The following is a 25,355-nucleotide window of genomic DNA, read 5'->3' on the forward strand; positions in this document are numbered from 1 at the left end:
TCAAGAGTATTTATAGGAGTTTTAAACGCATTCATATTTTTTTATAGTGTATTGAAATATGTATTGAAAGATGCACTTGTTAAATTAAAATTCTGTAGACAATATATAAATGTCAAAAAAACAGCTTTCCCATGTAGAAATAATTCTAGATCCAGATTAAATATAAACCTGCATGAAACAATAAAAACTTATTATTTGCTTCCTATTTTTAGTATCTTGCATTTTCCTGACCACAGTTTTATAATTACACCTCATATTTTAAACTGCAAACTTGATTTCTCTACGGACTTTACAAAACAAGAAGAAAAACATATTTGCTCTGTACCCGAGATGTTAATCGAATAAACATTTGCTGAAAACTTATTATGGTGAAAAAATAGCGACGGAAAGATTTCTAACTGACTTCAAAAGAGATTTCGCGACTCGCTTATTTTAACATCGGTATTTTAATTTTAATTTCCGTAGGTTCTTATGAATCTTATGAAAAAAATATATGATTATTTTAATTTCCTAAGGATAGATTAAATCGGTAAAAGTTCAAAAATTAATGCGGATAATATATGTTTCATAAATTGTTTAATCATGTCAAAATCCATAAAATGATTACATTAAAAAATCTTCTTCGTAAAATATGATACTTGAAATTTTTTTAGTCTTTATATTTTATAGATGGAATGTGTAAATGTAGGAGATTAAAATTTTCTAAGTAGCCACCAAATTCAAATTATTGTAAACATGCTAACTTGCTACGAAAGACAATTAACTCACACTCGACACGAGAACGTTGATATAAAATAATTAGATTAAAACAATCTGTTTGAAAAGGTGTTTTGTTTTTATGATATCTCGTAAGGTTGCTTTCTTGTTATAGTGTGGACATAATAATAGGTAGTAACAGTGTTTCTACACCCTCCAATAAGCTTTTATTACAAGAACTACGTTGTAAAATGTAATAGGTTACATTATACATTATAATCGAATAGTTATTACTTTGGTTATTGTTATCGTATACAATAGTTTGTCATAATTATTTTCAAACTAGCAAAATATAGTATTTGCTTCACTCCTTAATTTTGATTGAATTCCATTCTGAAAGTATCAAACATTACTTGATTGTTTATTTTTTAAAGAGCCTGGTTTATTATTAATGCAAAAACAGCATATGGATACATAGATAATTAATTTGAGACAGAGATAGATTTGCAGGAAACTGCGTGGTTCAGTATATAAAATCAGAAGTCATACCTAAGGACTCCCAAATCATAATATATTAAGAAAGTTACACAATACATACCACAACAAATGTTACATTAGATTGTTTATATAATTGACAAGAAGAAAGCATGTATAATATACGTTGAGATCAAAAGCATTCCAATTTCCCAAAGTTTTACAATTTGTCTCTCTCTTATTCTTCGATTTGACGCAAAATCTCATAGGATTTGATGTTTATTTGTATTGTTTGTTACATTTCCGAATTTATTTACATAAGTTACTGTAACTTGGTGGAAACTTCAAGGTCTTAATTTATACCGATGTTTTCATAAGAAGATCTATATTGGTTAGATATTAGAGCCGGTTCTTTCATACATACATACATTTAATTTAAAATTACTTTTTATTTACTGTACTTAGCAATAATATAATAATTTGTAAAATAAAAGAAAAAAATATTTATAATAGAAACTGATTCTGTGAATGAGATTTTTATTGGAAATATTAATCAAAATATTGGATAAATTGTAGATTCACGATAAAAAATATGTTTCATAGTTTCACATACAAATTTAGATTTTATTTTATTTTGAGATTACAATATGCATTTAATGACCTTCCGCGACGAACTAACAATTCTTCATAAAAGTGTTTATGTAAGTAACTGTAGTGTTATATCATACAGCTAAAGAATAAAAAATGAGACCAACTTTTTCAAATAAAAATGCATTAGATGCAATTCATTTGACAATTATTGTAACTGATGTTACAGGCGTTTCCTTTCACAGTAACCATTCCTTTTTATAGTGCAGTTTCCACGATAGTTTTATGCACTTTAATGTTTTTTAATGTTTATAGAGTACATTTATACCAATTTAATTTTAAAGCGGCCTTTTTATTTTGCTGCTGAGATCAATTTGTAATTTATCTATTGTAATGTGTACACGCTTAATGATCATTTACTTATACACTTACTTATAAATAATAATATAACCTATATAAAATAGTCTATAATGTTTTCTGTAATTTATACAACATATTTTGAACAGGGTGCGCAATGCGCATACAGGCATGAACTTTTTCACGCAAAAGCGAATTTTAATATAAGTAGGTCATAGTGAATCCGTGTCAAAAAAAACCTTTCAGACAAATATCTATTAAGTTTTTAAATCAATGCAAAGCAAGAATAAATAACTTGTATTAAACAATCTTCAAATATCAATCCATACTAATATTATAAATGCGAAAGTAACTCTGTCTGTCTGTCTGTTACTCAATCACGCCTGAACTACTGAACTAATTTGCTTGAAATTTGGTATGGAGATATTTTGATACCCGAGAAAGGACATAGGCTACCTTTTATTGCGAAATATTATGTACCACGGGCGAAGCCGGGCGGACAGTATGACATTAACCATTGAAACATCTCAGTTATCAAAAACAATTTAATTCTAACAAGCCAAGTCGACTGTAAAGAAAAGGAAATTAAAACGGCTGGTGTATATTTATTCTTGATAAAGGAATTATTGTTTTGTGATATTGAAGCCAAAATGAAACTGCAATGGCTTATTAATAACTAGCTTTCCGCCCGCGGCTTCGCCTGCGTTTTCAAAGAAAAACCCGCATCCACAGTTCCCGTGGGATTTCCGGGATAAAACCTATCGTATATGTTAATCCAAGTTGCTCTCTATATGTGTGCTAAATTTCATTGTAATCGGTTTAGTAGTATTTGCGTGAAAGAGTAACAAACATACACACACACCATCCTTACAAACTTTCACATTTATAATATTAGTAGGATAAGATAGAGCAAAATATTAACAAAATAGTGTATTGCTAATATGTATAAGATAACAGTTGTAGGTTAATTTGCTTTGACTTCATTGAAGTAATAAACTTTAGCAATTTTAGATCTCATCTTATATTCATCGTAACTGCACTACGCTTCCTTCATTTTTAATTATTATACGTAAATATTTAGTTAGTTAGATCAGTAATTGCCTAATCCTAAATAATTATACTCTTAGTCTGAATATCTTTGGAACCCGACTTATAGAAAAAGACGAGACAGTCTAGCAAAGCACAAAAGACTATTCTTGAAAAGAAAATCGATCATATTATTATCCCGACACTATATAAGGGACTTCACACGTACAGAAAACTAAATTATACAATTAGTAAGCTAGTTTTATTATCTCTTAGAATTTGAAACGTCTCAGAAATTCTTTTCAAATGTTAATAATTAAAGTGATCTTAATCCAGTTATGTTAAGAGCTTGCCACTTAGGCATTTTATTTATTCGTATTTTTGCTTTCATTTTCTACGAGATATTTTAATGATGAGGAACGAATTGGAAAAGGGAATTTCAATTAATTAATTTCATAAATATTATATATGTAGATTACATAATATAGTTAGACTAGCTTTCCGCCCGCGGCCTCGCCATCCTTTGTCTGAAACCTAACAAATTATATACCAAAACCTTTCTCTTGAATCACTCTATCTATTGAAAAACCGCATCAAAATCTGTTGCGTAGTTTGAAAGATTTAAGCATACATAGGGGCAGAGAAAGCAACTTTGTTTTATGCTATGTGGTAATGATATAGGAAATAAGGTACTTAAATACGCGTAAATTAAGCGTCTCATTTGAAAACACAGTCAAACTTTTCTTCTAGTCTTAAATAATAATACTAAGAAGAAAGTTTCTCAGAAGCAGATTGAGTGAATCTTTAATTAATTCTAAATTTAAAGAAGCAATAAATGACTTTATAATTACAACGAAATCAAATTCCTCTAAAAACCTCTCATACGAAAATAAATAAAAAGGTGTTTTATAAATGTTATTTGACCTTCTTAAATACTTGGACCGTTGGACGTTCGTTTGTGTGGAATGCGTGGAACGAAGCGAACATTTCGTTTTTCTTTATTAAACATTCTGATATCATCTTGTAAAAGTCCTGGAAATCTATAGATGCCGGTATAATAAAGCTAATGAATTTGTACGTATCTTAGAGTTTTCTCTCCAAGTAGAACGATGATACATTAGTATTATGGGCCCTTTTCACAATGGGCAACGTTGGCCCAACAATGGTTTGCCGACAATACCGCGATTATGAATATATCTACAATGACGGCGAATCATAGACATTTAGGCCCTCTACACTATAGTCAAAGAATACATAATAGTAGCTAAACGCTACAGAACGGACGCTTTCCGCCTCCCGCCAAAATTAAACACTTACCTCACCCGCACGATCACGCTATAGATGGCCCGCATTTTTCTGCAAGGACTATACGCAACGAAGATTGACAACATTACTCAAATTGACTTAAAGTAATTTTATTATTTTGGATTTGTGATTATCGTTTTTTGTAGAAAATGGTTAGATATTGTGCTGTTTGCGGATGTATTTCATCAGAAAAACGCGAATTTCTTTACGCTAGTCACAAATGTGCCAACCATAAAGCGTTAACACACACATTTGCAGTCTCTACAGTGTGATTGTCAAAACGATAATTTTGTATGGAGTGTCCGCGGTGTGCTATAGTGATTGCCTCTACCCGCCCAACGTTGCCCATTGTGAAGAGGGCCCGATACAATACTTTGTTGGTAATCAAATTTAAAATTTTCACTATACTATGAAAATAAATATCGCAAATATGATTGTTCAATGTACATTGACGCTTTTTATACAGTACCCACTCTTTATCGATTTTCATCACTGGTCCAAGATATACGTACCTACATATTGTTTATAGATTGAACATTTTGAAGCGAATTTCTCTTTTGTCTTGTTAAAAATTCGGCTCCTTTTGTCCGAAAAAATCTCTGAACATTTCCGATTTTACTTTTTTTCAATCACTGTGTTCCTTTTATTATTTGCACGTGCTTTCTGAAACAGAATAAATAAATTTAATTGTAAGAGTCCTAAGAGTACTGTGTTGTAAGAGTCCTAGTACATTTTTCTTATAATTAGATAACATTTGAATTAGTTAGATAAGAAGAGAAGAGAATATTTTCAGGTTTTTTAACCGACTTCAAAAAAAAGGAGGAGGTTATCAATTCGGCCGGTATGTTTTTTTTTTATGTATGTACACCGATTTCTCCGAGGTTTCTGAACCGATTTACGTGATTCTTTTTTTGTTCGATGCGGGATGGTGTCGAATTGGTCCCATAAAAATTTTATTCGGATAGGCGCAGTAGTTTTTATTTTATGAGCATTTTTGTCTGTAGGTATTTGTAAATTTTGCAAGTGCAACTTTGAAGTCGGTTGTTTTTAACGCAGTTATCACTTGTTACATAATAACCATCGAATAGGTTAAAGTTTTAAGGAGTATGAAAAATAGATGTTGCCCGATTATATGATCTACCCAATAGGCACGCATTCTAACTAACATTGATCTAACTAACATTGTGACACGAGAACTTTATATATATATATATATATATATATATATATATATATATATATATATATATATATATATATATATATATATATATATATATATATATAGAAAAAAGAAGATGAATATGAAACTTGTAAAATGATATTTATTAACACAGCTATATATTGATTATTTTCCCAACGTGAATGGACTTGTGCATCGAACCCTAGCTTATTCGGTTGAAAATCCAGCCAAGCCAGCAATGTGCTCAACCGCAAATGTAAACATAGTTCGATCACCTCGTGTTACATGCTTCATGTGTATGTGTATAATTATAATATCGAATTTATTGTCCTTATTAAATAATAGAGTACAGTTTCAAAGGAACGTGTATTCTTTAAACGAGATCAATGCTTAAAGGATAATAATTTCGTGTAAATTTACGCTCAAAGAACAGACAATTGAGTGAAATAATAGCTCACAGTAGTAGTCGCTTAAAAATATTAATTTAGATATCCTTCACGATTCAAGTAAATAATATCCTGTCCTGTCCTCTATGTTGTGGTCACCGATTGAAGCTCAGAGCATTTTTTTTTATTGTCGATAGGGAAGCGCATGACCACAATCTCGCCTGATGTTTAGCTGAGATGTGGTCTAAGATGGAACGTGCTTCCCTAGAAGATATCTGTTCACTCTACGCTTGAAGACCCCCGTATTGTACTCGACTGGAAACACAGATTCAGGAAGCATGTTCCAGTCCCTCGCGGTTCAGATAAAAAACGTGGAATCGAACCGCATCGTGGCATTTCTTCATTGCCATGACATTTTGCGTAGAGGCTGTTTTACCACCATACCAAATCATACTTTTTTAATTAGTTCAGAACAAATAATATAAATGCATAATATATCTACGGATAATACATATATACCCATATTTTTACGTTAACAATAAAAGCACGAAATTAAAGATTACTAAATAGTAAAATATATCTAAATAGGAATTCATTTATTAAATAATCCAACCGTAAGATTTTGTGCCCCATGATTTAGCAAATTATTACAAACTTATATAATTAGGATGTGGGTTGAAAACATCGTGATAAGCAAAAGTTGCCTTACATAGACTTTCACGGGCCGCTAGGTACTGACCCTAAAACATCTTTTATATTTAGATGTATTGAATGAATTTTCATTTATTAAAATGTATCCATTTAGAACTTGAAATATGATGTTGATGAATAAATAAATAAGATGCTAATTCTCAAGGGATGAACATAGATCTTTAGTCTGATTAAAAGATACGAAACATCGGTTGAAAGTTACTATACAGGATGTAATCGTTAAGTGTGCACAGGCGATTGTATGGGAGGGTTTAAAGATATTTTTTTTGATATTTCTCGTTTTATTTTTAAAAATTTATTACGGCCCTTTTACTCATTATGTTAAATAGTTTTTTGTTATCTGTAATAGTTACGGTATAATCACTTGTGCACACTTAACGATTACACCCTGTATAATGCTTATATAATGCTCTACTGTCTCGAAATAGGTTTTTACGTGTATTTTTTAATGTTGGAATAAAATAAATATTTCAGGACAATTTTTCACACACGGCACGATCACCACACCAATAAAGTTGCAACTGGTTGTATTATAAGGCATTTTTCACATCCTAGTTATTAGATTTGTTAAAATTAGAATATTAATATTGCTTGAAGTACAAGGAATTGGATGGTTCATAAGAATAGAAAACGTAAACATGTACTACGGGCGAAGCCGGGGCGGACCGCTAGTAAACAATATAAACAGCGAAGTATTCAAAATAATTGAGTTTATAGCAAATAAGTTAAACGCAAACTACCATAACCTACTATTTCAATATCACATTTTAAAGCAATTATGTGACTAAAATCAACCATTTCTCAAACACACTTTTGTAATAAATTATCATCATCATCATCATCATCATCAGCCCATATACGTTCCCACTGCTGGGACACGGGCCTCCTATGAGGGTACAGGCCATAATCCACCACGCTGGCCAAGTGCGGGTTGGCGGATGACACATGTCGTCGAACTTTTTAATTCTTCGACATGTCGGTTTCCTCGTGAGGAATTTATTATTTTACATCGTGATGTAAAATAATAAATTATAATCCGTAGATAATATTATTATGATAAATTAATTCCTGCATAGAAATTGCAATCTGTCAAACTAAATTAATTCCTAGTTATTATTAAGCCAAAAGTGAAAAATTTATTATTTCCATTTTATCAATAAAACGATATTGAAGCCTCACTGTTACAGAGTATTTGAAAAGTTTATTAATTTAAATTGGAATAACAATCCGATGAAATTGCTTTGAAATGGATATAAGAATGGAACTATGGATTTGCGATGATTCATTATTTTTATCTCTGTAGTATTGTTTATCAAATAACGCTTTAAGCTTTTTATATAGTTTCAACAGTCAATATTTGTAATTGATTTTAAATGTTGATTTGTAATATTATGACGAACAATAACAAATAAGAACTGAAAAAAACAATAAAAACAGTCCTCGCCATAATGCTGATTTCTGTAGGTTATTTGTTTTGTGAGGTATAGATTAGTTAATAGATTAAATAGTTATGTAAGCAGAGATAACTATATTATTATGGTGTGTATAGCATTTTTTTAAATGGTCGTGACCACAGACTAATAATAATATACTACGTATACAAGTCGTGACTCCGTGTTGGTCCAAAGTCGTAGCAAGCGGCTACAGTACGAACGAACTGAATCTCACGAAAATCACATACCTAAAGACTGTAGAAAAAATGAACTATGTATGAGGTATATTTTGTAATAGTGCATTTTTAATGAATTTAACCTTAAAATTTAAAACTTTGGAAATTATTTTTAATATAAACCTTGTTTTGTTAAAAGAATACGTGTGGCACTCGAGGACTGCCGCGGCCGCGGTAAACCTATTGCATAGCATCGCATCGCTGTGCCGGTTGGAGTGGGGGGGGGGGGGTTAGGTTTTTTCGTTACGGAATTTTTACATTCGGTCGCCGCGCTCAAAGTCTGAGATAAAAGCTATGCAATATCTTAAAAATGAATATTGAACATACATAGTTTATAACAAAATGTGCGCAAATAAAGTCGCTAGGAAAGCTAGTATTCTACAATAAACAGTTTGTCGACCATTCATTTACTGGTGTTACTCAATTCAAGTTAAAACTATTTCTTCATGGTATGTAGGGACATCAAACATTTGAAAACTATCTAGAACTTTTGATTTAACTTCTACACGTGTAAAAGTAGTTCTATGGAAGCAATCAAATAATTTTACACCGAAGTCAATTGGTTGATTCATTTGTCCATTGAATAACTAACGTAGATGTCTTATACGTAGATGATAAAGTAAAGACTCGTGTCTTCCTGTGAACTATTGGATAGACGTATTTTACATAGGTACCATATTTCACTGATAGAAATAGCATTTTTTATAAGTTTCCACTGGGAATAGAACCCAGGATGACCATTTTAACGACAAATAATAATTAACTTATAAACTTTCGATAATATTTTTTATTACCGGACATTTTTACATACTAAGATTTTTAAATTATAATCTTAATTATAATATATAAGCCTATATAAATAATATAAATATAGCCTATATATAAGCATAAGTATAAGCATCTAAATAATATATATAATAATATAACTAATCAATATATTGAGACAAAACACATGACTTACCTTAAAATTTTCAAATCCACATGAAAATTACACTCAAAATACTAATAAAACACATATCGTAGCAAAATATGCTCTTCGTAGAGCATGGCGGCAATCTGCGGCAGTAGACTCTGGGGCGCCGTTCATATCGGCCACTAGTTGAGCGCGCCAACCAAGTTCAAGAGCGGGACAATTTGGACAATTTGAAATTCGAATGCATTAACATTTTTTTTTTAATTAATAATCTGTGGTGAAAATTTGGCGCGCACGTTGACGTTTTACTTCTCGATTGTTTTTTTTAATCGTGGTTTTGTTTGTGGTCAGGTTTAACGTTTTGTAATAAAATATTTTTTGTTTTTATGGACACGGAGTGGAAATATTGCTTCAAACACGCGAAGTTTTTACTTCAGGTGAGTTATGTTATGGATAAAATTCAATTACGGCCTGCAGTTAAATTTTTATTATTTAATGCGTCGCATATAAAAGTTTATAAAATTTTTAACCTTCTAATATTATAATGCACAAAAGTTATTTACTAATTTTAATTGAATTAAATTACTTTATAAGAATTTATTAGATTATAATTTATTAATAATTATAATATTTATTTCTCATCCATATACATAATTTATTTAACCTATTGTCTGAATTGAATTTAAAACACTTAAAAGAGTTTAAGCTATGAAATACGAAGATTTATATTACAGATTTATGACATTTTGATTTTAGATGATTATTTTACAGGTACATTAGCACTATATTAAAAATAACCACTTTCAAAATGCGAACTATTTCTATAATGTAACTTTTTTGCTATAGTAGACAACAATATTATCTGAATTTGTGTCTTAATAGTTTTAATCTGTGTTTTGAAATTCAGTTCACTACATCTTGTTGTTCAAATAATAAAAAATTGTATCAACAGTATGAATTTCCTTATACTTACTGAAATAAAAAGTTATGTATTTCCAGCGACACTTGGGCTATAATAAATGTTCAAAAAGAAAACTTTTTAATACAGAAATGATCTGCCAACAATCATAACGGGGACTACATTGCGAAATTTTACATTATATTGTATTCTACGAGGACAATTCCTTTGAAATGTTATTACTTTTCAGTGTTTTAACACTTTTTAACATACGAATAGGCGTCTAAAATGACTTTTATAAATGCAGAGGTAGATAAAGCGTATTTTTCTTGCTTAAAATTTGATTTTCTTCTTAATGTGTAACATTTGTTCGCATTGTCTTAACACTCAAGTACCTACCTATTTACATAATAATTTCTTTATCGTTTAGAAAGCGACCAATTAGGCTAGATACAACTAAGTAATACCTCCAGAAAACACGTATTTTTAAGTTCTCCCCTAAACATACTCAGAATATTTATTTTAATTTTAAAAGTATTACCTAAGATTGAGATGCTTCAGCTAACTATTGAATTTTCCAGAATATAGAAACCCTTCCTCCGAAGTGATTTGAAGCGATAAAGCACTCATGCTGCGAAATTTAGCGCCTCAAATTGAAAATAACCCTTGGTTGTAGTTAAATAAAGTTCAAAATCCCAAATGAAGTTTAAAACAAAACAGAAATTTTGAAATGAATAATGTTTGATATCACCTTCATTAGAGAGAAAGAGAATAGCAAAGGAAGCAACATTTTCGCGTTAATTTTTTCTGAAACTTTTAAGTTCACATTTTTTTTAATTTAGTATTACTTTTGTGAGACTTCGCTTTATGGTCATTGAGATAATATGAATATGGAGCAGACATCACGAACAAAATCTGTGCGCCAAGCGCGGCGGCGCGGGGCGCGCGAATGACGGCTAGACAGTCATAGATTATGCGATGTCACTGACTCACCGCTATAGCGGCGACACTTTGTTTCATTCTGTCTATTTTATTGGGTGCCACTGATTACATGCACGTTGACTTGAAATTTTCTTTGTACTTACTTAATATTTATTTTAGGTATAAACTGACTTTACTACGCGGGGCTAACTATATCTGGCATATAAGTAAATAGTGACGTCATATGGAATAATTTAATTTTTTTCGTGTTTTAGGTTCAGTCAGGGAAGTTTTATTCCTTACAAATTGAGCCTTTTTTAGAAAAAAAATAATTTTTCCCTTTCTTCACGGCCCAGACATGGAAACCTTGAATAGAAAAAATATTAATTACTTATCTCTGAACTAGCAGTCCGCCCCGGCTTCGCCCGTGGCACATATTTCGCAATAAAAAGTAGCCTATGTTCTTTCTCAGGGTCTTAAGATTGTCTGTGCCAAAGGAGAATGCCCATGAAAGTATGGACCACAGTACAGTGTTGCGTCAATGCCAGAGTGGTTTTGGAGGGTTCTTCGATATTCAAAAGATTTTTACCAATTGATTTTTTTGTGATAAAAACAGGGGTTTTCAAGATATTGAGAAAAATGTGAAATAACCTCAAAACTTAAATAACCCCGATTTAGTTAGGTTTATGTGTGATTTAGGTAACATTTTATCGTCCATAGGTTATTTTTCGATTACTTAACATATTATTTAATCTATGCGTAGAGCTTATGCTTTCAGACAAAGTCTATCTGTTCATCGGCTAGTGTAGGTAGGCACCAGAAATCTTCCGGGACGGATTTCAAGAAAACCTAAATATATACTTAAAAAATGCCAATTGAGTTTTTATTCGGTTTATGTAATTCGGTTTATGTTGTTGTTGTTGTTGTTGTTTGAATCATTTTTTCACTACATATTCGAAGAAAGAAACAAATAAGAAATAACTGGTTACCTACCAAGCTATGTCATAATAATTTTTTTTTTATATATACATATTTATATTATTTTACTTCACTATCTTTGTTAAAACAACCTACAGTGTATAAACAATACCTTAAAGAGTGATTTTATGTTAATTGATTTTTTTTTTATAATTCAATGAAAACAATAATCGATATTAATACATTTAGCTATTTACCATAGTAAATGTAATAAGTTACCGCTTGGTTACCGTGGTAACCTGTAATGGACACTAATTAATCTATAATAATGGATCTAAACAATTACATGTCTTATTAGATTTTACAAAACATTCCCTGTTCAAAATATATTTTCCGATGGTAAGAAGGCCTCTAAATTGCCGAGATTTTTTTTTAATAGTATTGTTGTCTTGATGCATGAGAAAAACCAGTACCAAAAATGGGCATTCTCCTTTCATCAAAATCGGTCCAGTAGTTTATGAGCCTATTAATTACAATCAAACAAACAAACAAAGTTTTCCTCTTTATAATATTAGTGCAGATAAATAAATAATAATTCAATTATACGTTCAAGTCAGTAGCTTATACAATATCAATTAAAAACTTGATTAAAATCAATTAACAAAAAAAATTGGTGATTGAGTAATTGATTTTCATATTTCATGATTTCACCTTTTTTCAATTAACAACCAGTCTATGCTTTTCTAAATATGTAAAATTATTATTTTATACTATAAAAATATACGCCAGCAAATATTACTAACAACACTTATTTCATTCCCAATGTCATATCTTAAATTTTTAATCTATGACAAAATGTCGCCCGCCAAAAATTTTGCTCTAACTAAGTTTTAAAAATTATTATCTAATTACTTACTGATGAAAAGTTATTCCTTTGCACTTTTCCGTATTCTTTGTATTATTTGTGCAATATCGTAACACACACGTAGACATATTTGATGCGTTTCACTTTAAAACAAATAAAAAATGAGCGTGACGTTCGCGCCAATGAGCGGAGCAAGCGACTGAGTGCAGTTACGCCAGATGACGTATGTTGAGCGGAACATATGTGATGTAGGCGGTATCGACTCCATATTAATATTATCTCAATGTTTATGGTCTTTAAAATGGATTTTAAAGGAAGATTTAATGCACGAAACATTGTATTTTGTGTGGTCTTTTTTATACGATAATCTTTTGAACGTGAAAAGTAGGAATTAAAAGTTTTTCTGACTATTTTAAGAATTCTAGAACGAAAAAGAAAGTACTTAAATGTATTTTATAAAAACAATCCAGAGGCATCTAGAGAGAAAAGAAACTTTATTAGAACTTAGATGAGATAGTTCTTGTAATTAATTGAAATAAAATTTATATAAAAATGTGTAATAAATGCTAACTATAAATTAAATATTTCTTAAAAAATTTTGGGTTGCAAATTTATTTGTCTTAGGTACTTATCCTTAATAATTGAGATTTGAGCCTATTTTATTTATTACTATTTCAAATTCCTTCAGTACAGACTCGCAGGTAGAGCTCGCAGGTATCGACATCAAACTTGATATCGATACCTGCGAGCAGTAACTACTGCGCAATAATGGCGCAATAGCTTGTCGAAAATAATTAATGAACACCATAATGTGGTTTCAAAATTTATTTTCCCATAAAATCAAGCTATATGAGAACGCGTCACAGTCGTGCAAAGATAGAAATATTGGTGATTTATATGAAACATACAAAAAATAAACGACAACACACAATAAAATATACACCGGTATATTTCTAGCTTCAGTATTTATGTTCACTTTCGTCTTTCGTTCTAATCCCAAAGAAAATAACACATCGAACTGTAACAAAAAACACAATAAAATAAATGTATTTCGACATTCAATACAAAAATTACAAAAAGGTACTTCATTTTACCATCAAATCACAAAGCGCAGGTGTTGCCGCTGGATTTTCAATAGCGGCAAAATAGAAATCCGTGGTCGTACTGTCATCAAATGTAAAGAAAACGACAGGCTTTGACAAACAATATTCCTATTTATTCTGTGTTTCAAACATAATTTATGACGACGATTGGAAAATTTAAAACATCTGTGTGCTTTTTTTGATGAATGTTGAGGTTCGTAATAAGTGGTGAAAGGTAAATTATTATTAGAGTAGATCTTATTTGTAATTTTGTAATAGGATGTGTACTGTTATTTCTGCGATGACTAAAGAAGGTATAATATAATATTAACTGTTGTATTGTGTTGTTGTTGTGTCGAAAATACTAAAAGAAGGTACCTAGGTAGTATTTTCGGCCAAATCGATGTTGCAAATCGATGATGCGAAGCAACTGTTTTAGTTTATATTATTTTACGGTTATTTTTCTTTTTTTAGTTAATGCAATACATATAATAAAAAAATATATGAGATTTCTTTTCCGTGTAACAAAGTTAAACCGTAGCTATAAAGTTAACAACTATGGCGAAGTTACTTGAATACCCGGTATTGGGATACATTTATTAGTATTTCTTTTACCAATTTTTTCGTTTCGTGTAAAATATCATAAATTTATGATATTTTGTTGTGAAGATTAAGAATTTATATTATTAATTTATCCGTTCAATTCTTGCAAATTTAATAATTTATTAATATGAAAAGTTATAAAAATGATATGTATAGGTATCGGAATTCGTCCTCTCGTTGAGCGCTATGATTCTGTAACTTTTAATGAATATAGTATAGCAAGTAGGTACCTACGCTTACAACTTATGAACAAATCACATTTTGAATCCGTTAAAATGTATGGAATATTGTTCTAAAATAAAACACCAGATATGACTCAATGAAAATCTCAAAAAAATAAGCCTTCGTCAGCCATTTTTAAGACACAGGTATTAGAGGGTGAACGTATTGCCATAATCCGGACATAATTCCAAAGATTTGAGGAAAAAATACACAGACGCCTTAATAATAAAATACTTGCTACAGGTATCGATTTGAACGTGTTTCGTATTTATTTTATTTATAAGCAATACAAGAAAATAAAACAATAAGTAGTATACACGTATGTATTTAGAAGAAGGCCATTTATAGCTAAAAAGAAATCTTCTAGGCAATCTGTAGCAAGGATTATAACTACTGATATACTTTATTTCGATTGAAGAAAAGAAGCGGAATGAAAACATACTTTCTATTAATCATAAAAAAATATTGGTTTATTTTTACCTATAGGTAATTATCATGTTCAATGTTTCCATTTCTTAAAGTAAATAGTTATTTCTATAAATACTTACCTTCTAAGCCAGGTCTATAATAATGTACCTTTAAAATTGGCATGATTTCGCTCAAGATATTAATAGGTTCATTATATTTGCATTCTAATTAAATTGATGTAGTGCATAAACGTCTGAAATTTAATAATTATGAAATATAATTATGATTTGAACGTGTGAATATTATGTTGCAGGCACGTGAAGCAGTAATAAGCTTTGTTATAAGATTATACACGAAATATTGCTAGAGCATGGCGATGTTTATTAAGAACTTAATAATAGGTACTAGTACTTATGAAACTTACATTTATTTGCATAATATATTATTTACATGCAAGCAGAAAGAGCCTGATAAGCTAAATAATCAGCATATAGGTAGCATGTTATGTGTATTAGTTACTACTTAGGTCTTTTATTAAATTATGTTGAAAAAAGAAACAATTTTATGACATTAAATAAAGGTTTTACGCAATAGCTTCCCCAATGACCTATTAGTGCTGATTTACACAGGGTCAGTAACTGACTACAAATTCGAGGCAAATCAGTGCTGACCCGAAAAAAAACCCTGTGTAAACAGATTTGAAGTCAGTACAGAGGCTTGAAGTCTATGTAAACAGTCAAAGTCAGTCACGGCGCCGAAATTCGGCGCCGTGACTGACTCGTCTACTGACCCTGTGTAAATCAGCACTTATACTAGTAGACGCGGCATACGCCAACATCATTGCACTAAAAAACAGCGTAATTAATACATACCTACTTACTAACGCATTATCACCAATACAGTTGTTCTCTCTTTCACTCTCACGCACGAGACATAATACATGTCTCACTCATGTACTTCGTAATAACAACTGCCGATTAAAATATAAAAAGAACGTCCAGCCAAGACGCTGAATGGTGCGTGACTAAGTGAAACTCGGGCACTTAGCTGAGTTTTTTCTTGCCAAAATAGAGAGCGGGTAACGTATCTAGCTTTTTTATATATCATAGAGCTTCCCTACATAAAATGCAAACATTTTCTAAAAAAATATACACAACATACATGTAGGTATGTATAATAATCTATATATCTGATCCACATACAAAAAATACAAATTTAAAATGAAAAGGAAAGTCTAATTAAAAATTATGCCCTTAACTTTTGCTCTCATCAAACAAACTTCAACAAATTCCAGAGGACCCACACAAACGGTTAAAACACTCAACTGTCCTCAACTTGTCAAAAACTCTTCCAGTTAAATGCTATGCGTCGCTAATGTTTAATTCGATAAAGTCGTAACAAATGAAATAATTATATTATATTTATTTCTGTACCGCGCGGCTTCAACCGCAAAAGAAAAACGCGCAAAATCAACTATTTCTCGAGCTCATGTCCTATTCTGAATTCTGATGTATAACTTATATGACTGTAAAGTTTCTTCCACATTGTCCAGTGTTTTCCTGAAAGACTAACAAACATTATAATCCTCCATCCATCGTCAGAAACTTTAGCATATATAATATTAGTAGGACTAGGAAGGCCTAGCGACCCGCCCCGGCTTCGCATAGGTGCAATTATGCATGTTATGTAAACATAATACTAAAACACATACATAAAACTATTAAAAAGTCTGCATAGAGATCCGTTGTGTAGTTTTTTAGATCCCAGCATACCTATATAGGTACACACAATGAAAAGAGACTTTGTTTTATACTATGTACAGATAAAATATTATACGAATATTATGTAGTCACTATAATGCTTCTAGTATCTACAATAATTTAGATTCTAGCTCGTTTTGACAACATTGAAAAAATGTATTTCATACAGTTATTTCGCGTGGCGTGAACAAACATTTAAGCAAATAAAATTCTAAACAAACCGCTAAAAACTGTATCTGTCGGAATGTTTTTGCAGACTACACTAACGAATATATCAACTGGCAAATAATCTATTGAATAAACTGTGTATCGGAATTTTCAAGAGACGAATTAACAAGCACTTTCTTTGCGGGCGTGACTTACCACCTTGGATCTCGTCACCACTTTTCATCAGGTGGGACTGGGGTCATACCTATTTACGTATAAAAAAATGTATTTAACGTATAAGCATCATCATTAGATAGTAGCTACCTTCACTACCTTTGCCCTACCTTTACCCGTGAGAAATACAAATATAATAAAAATTTACTATAATTTACTATAATTAACTTTACAGAAATTCGTCGAATCACGCGTGGTAGGAATAAGATGGGATGGCGCGTAACGGAAAAATGTCACGCGTAACGAAAAAATGTTACACTAAATTTTTTTCCAAGCCCGATAAAGAAGTTTCACTTCAATAATGGTTTTAGAGTAAACTCGTACACGTTCGCAAAATTAAATTTATTTTAGTTTACATCTGAATTGACGCGACTTATAATAATTGACTTATTACTTACAAATTTTTAATCATACTGCATCCATAATAACACAGTAAAAGCCCGATTACTCGCTTGTTCAACTAATTGGGTGCGATTATTTAAATTATATATCATCTGTAAAATTTCATATAATATTTTCACGTAGCATTGTGACAGGTGTGCCGTGTGACCAATTCTGAATAGGGAGTAAATTGAAATTCATGGCTTGCCGACATCAAAGGAAACTATTGGCTTTTGTGATTCAAATAGGTACTGTTGTTTTTGTGGTCACTTTTCGTAAACACTTTTTCGGTTTGAGTGGAAGACAGTTTGTGAATGTTTTTCTAAAGTGTTGTGATAACATGTTTCACTACAGATACTTTTAGGGCTAATTTTTCTATCGTTGGTTAAAACTTATTCATCGAATAATGTATTAAACTACCATTTCAAAAATGTATTCTAATTGGCCGTATTTGACAGTTTACAGGTGACATTTTAAAATGTTCGTGTAATACTTTATTGGACGGATAAATTTTAACCAAGGATTGAAAAATCGGCACTGAAATAAACCGACTCGAAAATATTAAATGTTTTTTTAATACTTACATCTCAGGAAAATAAAGTTATGTACCTACGTATAAAAAAATACACATAGTTTAGAAAATACACTGCACATTGAAAAAAATAATTCAAATAATTTTGCGTGGTGGCAATAGATTGCAGAAGGGCAAATATTAAAACATTTTGCAAAAAACATTCCATCACACTATTGTTCTTTGCAAAATCTGTCACAAGAGAAAATTATATTCCATAAAATCCTCTGTTTATCTTACAATTCTATAAAACACTAGATCATTCTATAAAACTAGATATCGCGGTCGTGGATACTTTCATAAAAAAGTCACTCATGATATTCATCATTCATGTATTTATGTATTGTAATCAAATCGGAGTTTGGTGGATAAAATTTATTCATTTTAAACTTCGTTTTAGATTACTCTGAAACTATTAAAGCTTTGTACAATTACTTTGGATTGAACGATCTGAACCCTTTGTGGTCAGTTCCCTGAATATTTCTATTATCATGTATTTTTGATAGTGCGTAGAAATACGGGTTTCGATTTGAACTTTGAACTTAAGTAATATAATATTGTATGAGGAATAATACGTTTTCAGTTGTCTCGAGAATTATGTATGTTAATGAACGTTCTATAAATTTTAAAAATATAGTGTCCTTTATAGAATCGTAAACTATGTAAGTATTTGATTATGTGATGAAGAGCTATGTATGCATGATCTCAAGAAGGTTTCTAGTTGATCTTTGATAGTATATTAAGGCGAAGCCGGCGTACACAGTTAGTAGTAATAATTTATATAATAAAAAGTGTATACTGGTTAAATACCTTACTATTTACTTAGAACCTTGTTGAAACGTTGTCGTAACAGTTTTATTATATTACTAGCTTACCGCCCGCGGCTTCGCTCTCTTTGTCTAAAACCTAATAAATTATATACTACAACCTTCCCCTTGACGCTCTCGCCTCTATCTATTAAAAAAAACCGCAAAAAAATCCGTTGCGTAGTTTAAAAGATTTAAGCAAACAAAGGGACATAGGGACAGAGAAAGCGACTTTGTTTTATACTATGTAGTGATAATCAAGACAATAGGTCGTTTTTCCCAAATCATTATGAGTAAAGCTTTCAAAATTCAAAATATTAATGTATTTTTTATACATGAAGAACATTGAATACTATTAACACAGTATCTATACTAGTACGTACATATGTCAGTATCCTGTCAGTCATTGAAATTCGTATGATCATAAAATGGTTCCAATTAATTAATATTAATTAATTAAAGTTAACTTTATAGCGTCGTTAGCGACACATTAAACTGTAATACAATAATTATCGTAACAAATTTACGATCGAATTACGACTGTTTCTAATTATTACGTATTTCTTTTGCGACGGAAAAATAATTGGAATTAAGAAATAATTGCTTTTTTGAATTAACAGAAACCAATTATTCATACTTCAACTTCGAGGACATTATAACTTTTTTGTGGTTTGTTATGTAATTAAAAAAAATAATGTAGTTACACCATGAACTGAATTCTTCTATAATATAAAAATGAATCGCAAAATGTGTTAGTGAGCGCATAACTCGAGAACAACTGAACCGATTTCGTTAATTCTTTTTTTATTACATTTCTTGAAGTACGAGGATGGTTCTTATGGAGAGAAAACATAAAAATGTACTACGGGCGAAGCCGGGGCGGACCGCTAGTATTATATAACTACATTTTTGCATATTTTAAGAGATTTATCGATTGTTTTGTTATTAAAATAAAAACCTATAAACCTGATACCCTTTTATAAATTTGTATGCTCACGCTGAACTTTCGTGTGTTCAGGCATTCCGTTACACAAACTATTATTAAATATTTCCCTGTATAACAACAATATTTTTTAAACTTTGGCGTACATTTTTATTTTATTTACTATTCATATAATAATATTTGGTATGAACAATGTTGCATATTGGTATGAAACCGTAGAATGTTATCAAACTCAAAATATAGTCTGCATTCTAGAATACGGTATTTGGTTTATCTCCATCGGTTATTTACCTTGTGTTGGTTATATTCTTTGATGTATAAATATCTATTTACTAGCAATCAAATTTCTAACATTTTGTTTCCAATAATAGTTTCCTTGTCAAATTATTAAGTTAAAATTAGTCGACTTATATCTAAGCTATGCAATCATACCTCCATGTTTCAGTAACATGAGTTGGTAGTATCTCTAAAAGGCTATAAGGAAAATATTATGTAAGTCTTCAAAGAACATTATTCATACTATAACAAACATATTAATTTTCTTGATTACAATATTGTGTTGCTGTTTTATCGTTAAGATTTGTGTAATACATATTTCTTCACACGTGAGAGTCGATAAATGACTATCTAATTAGCACCATCGGCTATTTTTTTATAATTTGTAAGTCAGAGACAAAATAAAATACCTCGTGAGGCGTCAAAATCAACTTCAACAGTTCAGTGCTTTGTTTAGCAGTTTTAACGTAGGCGTTCGATCCCCGTCTGATAAATAAGGTTTCATGTATTATGCAGAAGGGCCATCGCTAAGTTGGCTGTGTTCCAAATACCTGTACTATTTACTTAGAACCTTGTTGGAACGTTTAAGAGTCGTAACAGTTTTATTCTATTATATTTAATAGGCGAACGTTTTCTTTTAGAAGCGGGTCGGGTGTTAATGGCACAAACATATATTTAGTTGATTGTTTTCCGACTTTTAGTATCAAGGAGTGTGTGAAAGTGCTTCTTGTGTTTGGTTTAGATATGGATATAAGATTTAATGGCTACGTATGGAGTACTTTATGATGTTATTGTTATATAATTTGGTATTAATGGGCGCTAAATAATACATTGATCTATAAAATATACTGATATATATTTATAGTTCTTAAAGTTTGAATATTTTTTTAATTATAATTATATATATATTGAGAACTTCTACAACTTCAGTCCTTCTACAACTTCAGTCCTATGATTTCCTGACATTCGTTATTATCATTCAGGTTGTAACTTGTTTTCTATGACAGATAAACAAAAATTTATCATCTGAGTTTATTTTAATTGCCAAGTTTACAACTGTGTTTATTTGAAGATAATTAAATCTTTCATCTCCATTAAAATGAAAGAGGCATCTTAAAAATTGTTCATTGAATCAATTTAATCAAAAGTTATAATCTACAAGTTTACTTTGAGTTAAGATTGGACCGGTTCTGAAATGCTTCAATTATCTTTGTGAATTATTTGTCAAATTCCACTTGTAAGCAATCAAAGGCATCTGTTTTTGTGACTAATGAAAAATAAATAAAGACGAAGATTTCGTTTATATTTAATAATCCGCTCAAAGACTTGATCTTATTGCATTTGGACTTGAATCACTTTCGTAATAAGGCTATTTCTTAGTAAACAAATAAGGAAAGCTAATTATTCCAGTTAATGATATTATACAAGCGCTTTATATAAATCGCATTATAAAGCTAAATTACTCACAATATATTAATTTCAACTTATCATTAATAATGTTTATTTCATATTTCTATAACATATAAAATTAATGTATTGCTTAGCCCAAATCTTCAGAACAGCTGAATCGATTTCGTTAATTCTTTTAAATAATATTCCTTGCAGTACGAGGATGGTTCTTATGGAGAGCAGGCGAAGACGGGGGTGACTGCTTGTTGTTTATAACTATATTAAATCCTCTATTTCTTAAGCACTATATTGTAAAGATAACAATACTTTAATAAAATTACCAGACTTGTGATGTGTTAGATATGCCTGATAAATAAAATACCAAAGAAATTGATTCTATTCACTCCCAAAACCAACACTCAAATTTGCAACAAAGCTTACACAATTGGTTATTGAATCCACGTTTCAACGTTTTCCTTTCCAACACTTCTGAAAGAAATTGCGTTGACGTAAGAGCTAGTTTTCACGCCTGTTTGTAAGTGTTGAGGAAAAACGGGATACATATTGTTACTTTGCGTCTTTGGTCTGTAAACAGTATCATATATTTGTAAAGAAATATGGTAAGGGGAAAGGAATATTAAATATACAGAAAGTATTTATTATAACAATAGTAGTAATATAATGTAGGTGATTACAGCATTGATATATATTAAATACATTTAGTTAAAATTAGATATTGTTAACTACAACGCCCATAAATGTGTCGTAGCACGATCTCTATGCTGCTACGATTATTGTAGAGGTAGCGTAGTAAGTCGTAGCACTCTATATAGTGTTTAAAGATAATGATTTCGATCTTTGTACCCGACTGCTTCAGTAGGATATGTTATTATAACATGAAACAAAATATATTCAATTCTCTATTATATTTAACTCGTATTAATTATGACAGAAGGTATATTAATTTACTGGCTACTTGAGAAGACCTTTATTATAAGCTCTATTTTTCTATATCCAATCAAGCCTTTGAAAACTAATTACCAGCTCCTTATCTTTAATAACATAGCAGTTTGAGCATTGGTTGTGGCATGTATAATTATTTTTCTTAAGGATTATAATTATAAATGGTTATTTTGCTCCAATGACGTGTACTTCAAAGGTTTTGTAGGACGTAGTTTAATTACTGTTATAGGACACATAATAAGTCTCTTAATAGTACGTCTAGCTGTATTAAATTTGATTGAACAAGTTGTATTTACATAAAAAGATGGAAATCATATTATGAAAGATTAGATGCAGGATTGAACGATTCCAATGTTGTCCAAAGTACGGATGAATACAAATACATCGTCAACTGATTTCATATGTATGATTTGACGAGAGCAAAATCTCAGTTGAACTATTTGAGTATGATATTTCTCATATGAAGTTTGTTTCAAGAACGTTATCCTATTGTACTTATACAAATATCTAATAATTACTCAATTCTCAGGAGATATTTCATTATTGAACTCACAGTTTTACAAAAAGATACAGACTAAAGTCGCTAAACGATCAAAACACAGCTTGTATAATATCGTGTTTACATTTAAATACAGTGGAGTGAAATTCTGAGTTGTAAAATTTCATGGTAGGTAAACGCAGGTATTAACGACCCCTCTAAGGCAATTTCAAAATCAACCATATTTTTTAAGTATACTGGTTCTTCTAAAGATTTATAATTTCATTTTATATGCTAGTGTTATGTATAAAAAATGTATTTATTGAAGCAAATACATTCTAATAAAGGATTATCTTGTAAAAAATAATTTACAATGTGACTTAGTCGATTGTTGCTATTACCGACCCATAAAAACGGCTGTGAAGCTATTAACGATTTTTATGCAGCTATTCCCGATCGTATGTGAGAGGAAGCCTTTTTCCAGCAATGGAATGTATAGAAGCTAGTGATGATGATGATTACCGATCTTAATAAAATGAAATAAAAATGCAAATATATTCGTATTTTTTAATTGTAGTTATTTTTAATAAAACAAATGAGTACCTACTTTTTAGTAATGAACTAAATAATTATAAACTTTTAAATTAATCAACATAATACTATTAATATATGTACATATATTAAATTAAGGATTTTAAACTCTAGGATATTTCGTTATGCTATTTGATTGATTGCTTCGGCGAGTTGTGTTTTACTGAATACTTTTCGCCGCTTTCGTGGCTCCATATTTCTGGAAAAAATATACCTAATTATATGTTTTATGTTAATTTAACCTAAAAACCTAAAAATATAATTTTTTTTAATTTTTTAAATTTAACCTAAAAATATAATTTTTAATAGGCACCTATTATGTCATAAAAGTAATAAAAATATATTTGCACGCTCAATTACGAGCAGAATGTTTAAGGATCAATATTATCTGTATATACAAACATCTTTATTCTACATTCTGCAAATAAAGCAATTTGAATTTGAATTTGTAGATCAGAAACTAAACAATCTATATTCGATCGGTAATAGCTTCCTATAGTTGCTATTGCCGACCCACATGGGTCGGTATTAAAGTATGTAAGTATAAACCTAAATTGTATTACCGACCCATAAAAAAATGGTTATTTTAATTCATTTGATCATCAGACTATAAAATAGATTATAATTGATTAATGTCATACAAAATATGAACAAATGCATATTGTTTAAACAAAAAAAAAACAATGATTTACTTCTGTAACTATTCGATAGGGATCCTCGAAAATATCATAACTTTGTATAAATTGACAACGCTAAAAGACACAACACTAGACAAAAAAGTTTAGTCGCTAATAGATTTTTATGAAGACTCATAGCTTAGATTTAAACTGGTCCATAAAACCACTTGTGTTAGTGTGATATAATAACATAAAAGAAAATAAAACAAAAAGTTACGTTGCTGCCATTGCCGACTTACGGGTCGTTGATACCTGCCGCGGCTTAAACTGGTGAAGCTAACACCGTCCCATTTTAATTTTAAGTTTTATCGTTTCAAATTACTTTTTATTAATAAAATGTTGTAAGAAATGAAAAGTTGACACTTAAATGCATTGACATTTAGTAATATAAATTAAAGTATAGATGTCATTTGTTTGTAAATGTCTTAAAAAGATACTCACAGTACTTACCCGAAGGAACAACGGAACAGTACGACACGTCCTGCTTCCACGCTACCCCGCAGCAACTTACGCATTTTAACTCTTTTTTGCTCAGTTACTCACTCTAACGTTAAAGTATACGATGCTCAAGTAATACATTCGTGTATAACTTTGCCTACCTATAGCTAAAATAGTTCTGGAAACGTTTAAATTTCGAATTACTTTTATAGGTCGGTAATACCTTCAGATTTTCGATGGGTCGTTGATAGCTGCGTTTACCCTATTGTTTTCAGCGACGCCATCGAATTTTTTCATTTGTAAATTCAGACGGTGTTTTCTAATTCCGTGCTTCATTAAACTTTTTATTATAATATTTATTTAAATATTAATGTTGTCACGAACTTCTATTCTCTTAGAATAGGACTAGAGTTATAAATAATTAGACCAAAACATACGTTCAATAAGAGAAAATGTAACTTAGGTAATTCATGTTT

The 25,355-nt window shown here is 30.4% G+C and overlaps 1 protein-coding gene across 1 annotated transcript in view; it reads left to right on the forward strand.

Moving 5' to 3' along the window:
* Window positions 1-9,513: 9,513 nt before the first annotated feature.
* The window catches only part of LOC123702910 (dopamine receptor 1-like), a 96,763-nt gene continuing 80,921 nt past the window's right edge, over window positions 9,514-25,355 (forward strand). The window contains exon 1 of the mRNA XM_045650758.1: window positions 9,514-9,745. The gene's annotated coding sequence lies outside the window, so the exon portion shown is untranslated. The remainder of the gene's footprint in view (window positions 9,746-25,355) is intronic.

Source organism: Colias croceus, chromosome 24, assembly GCF_905220415.1.
Source record: "Colias croceus chromosome 24, ilColCroc2.1".
NCBI lineage: Eukaryota > Metazoa > Arthropoda > Insecta > Lepidoptera > Pieridae > Colias > Colias croceus.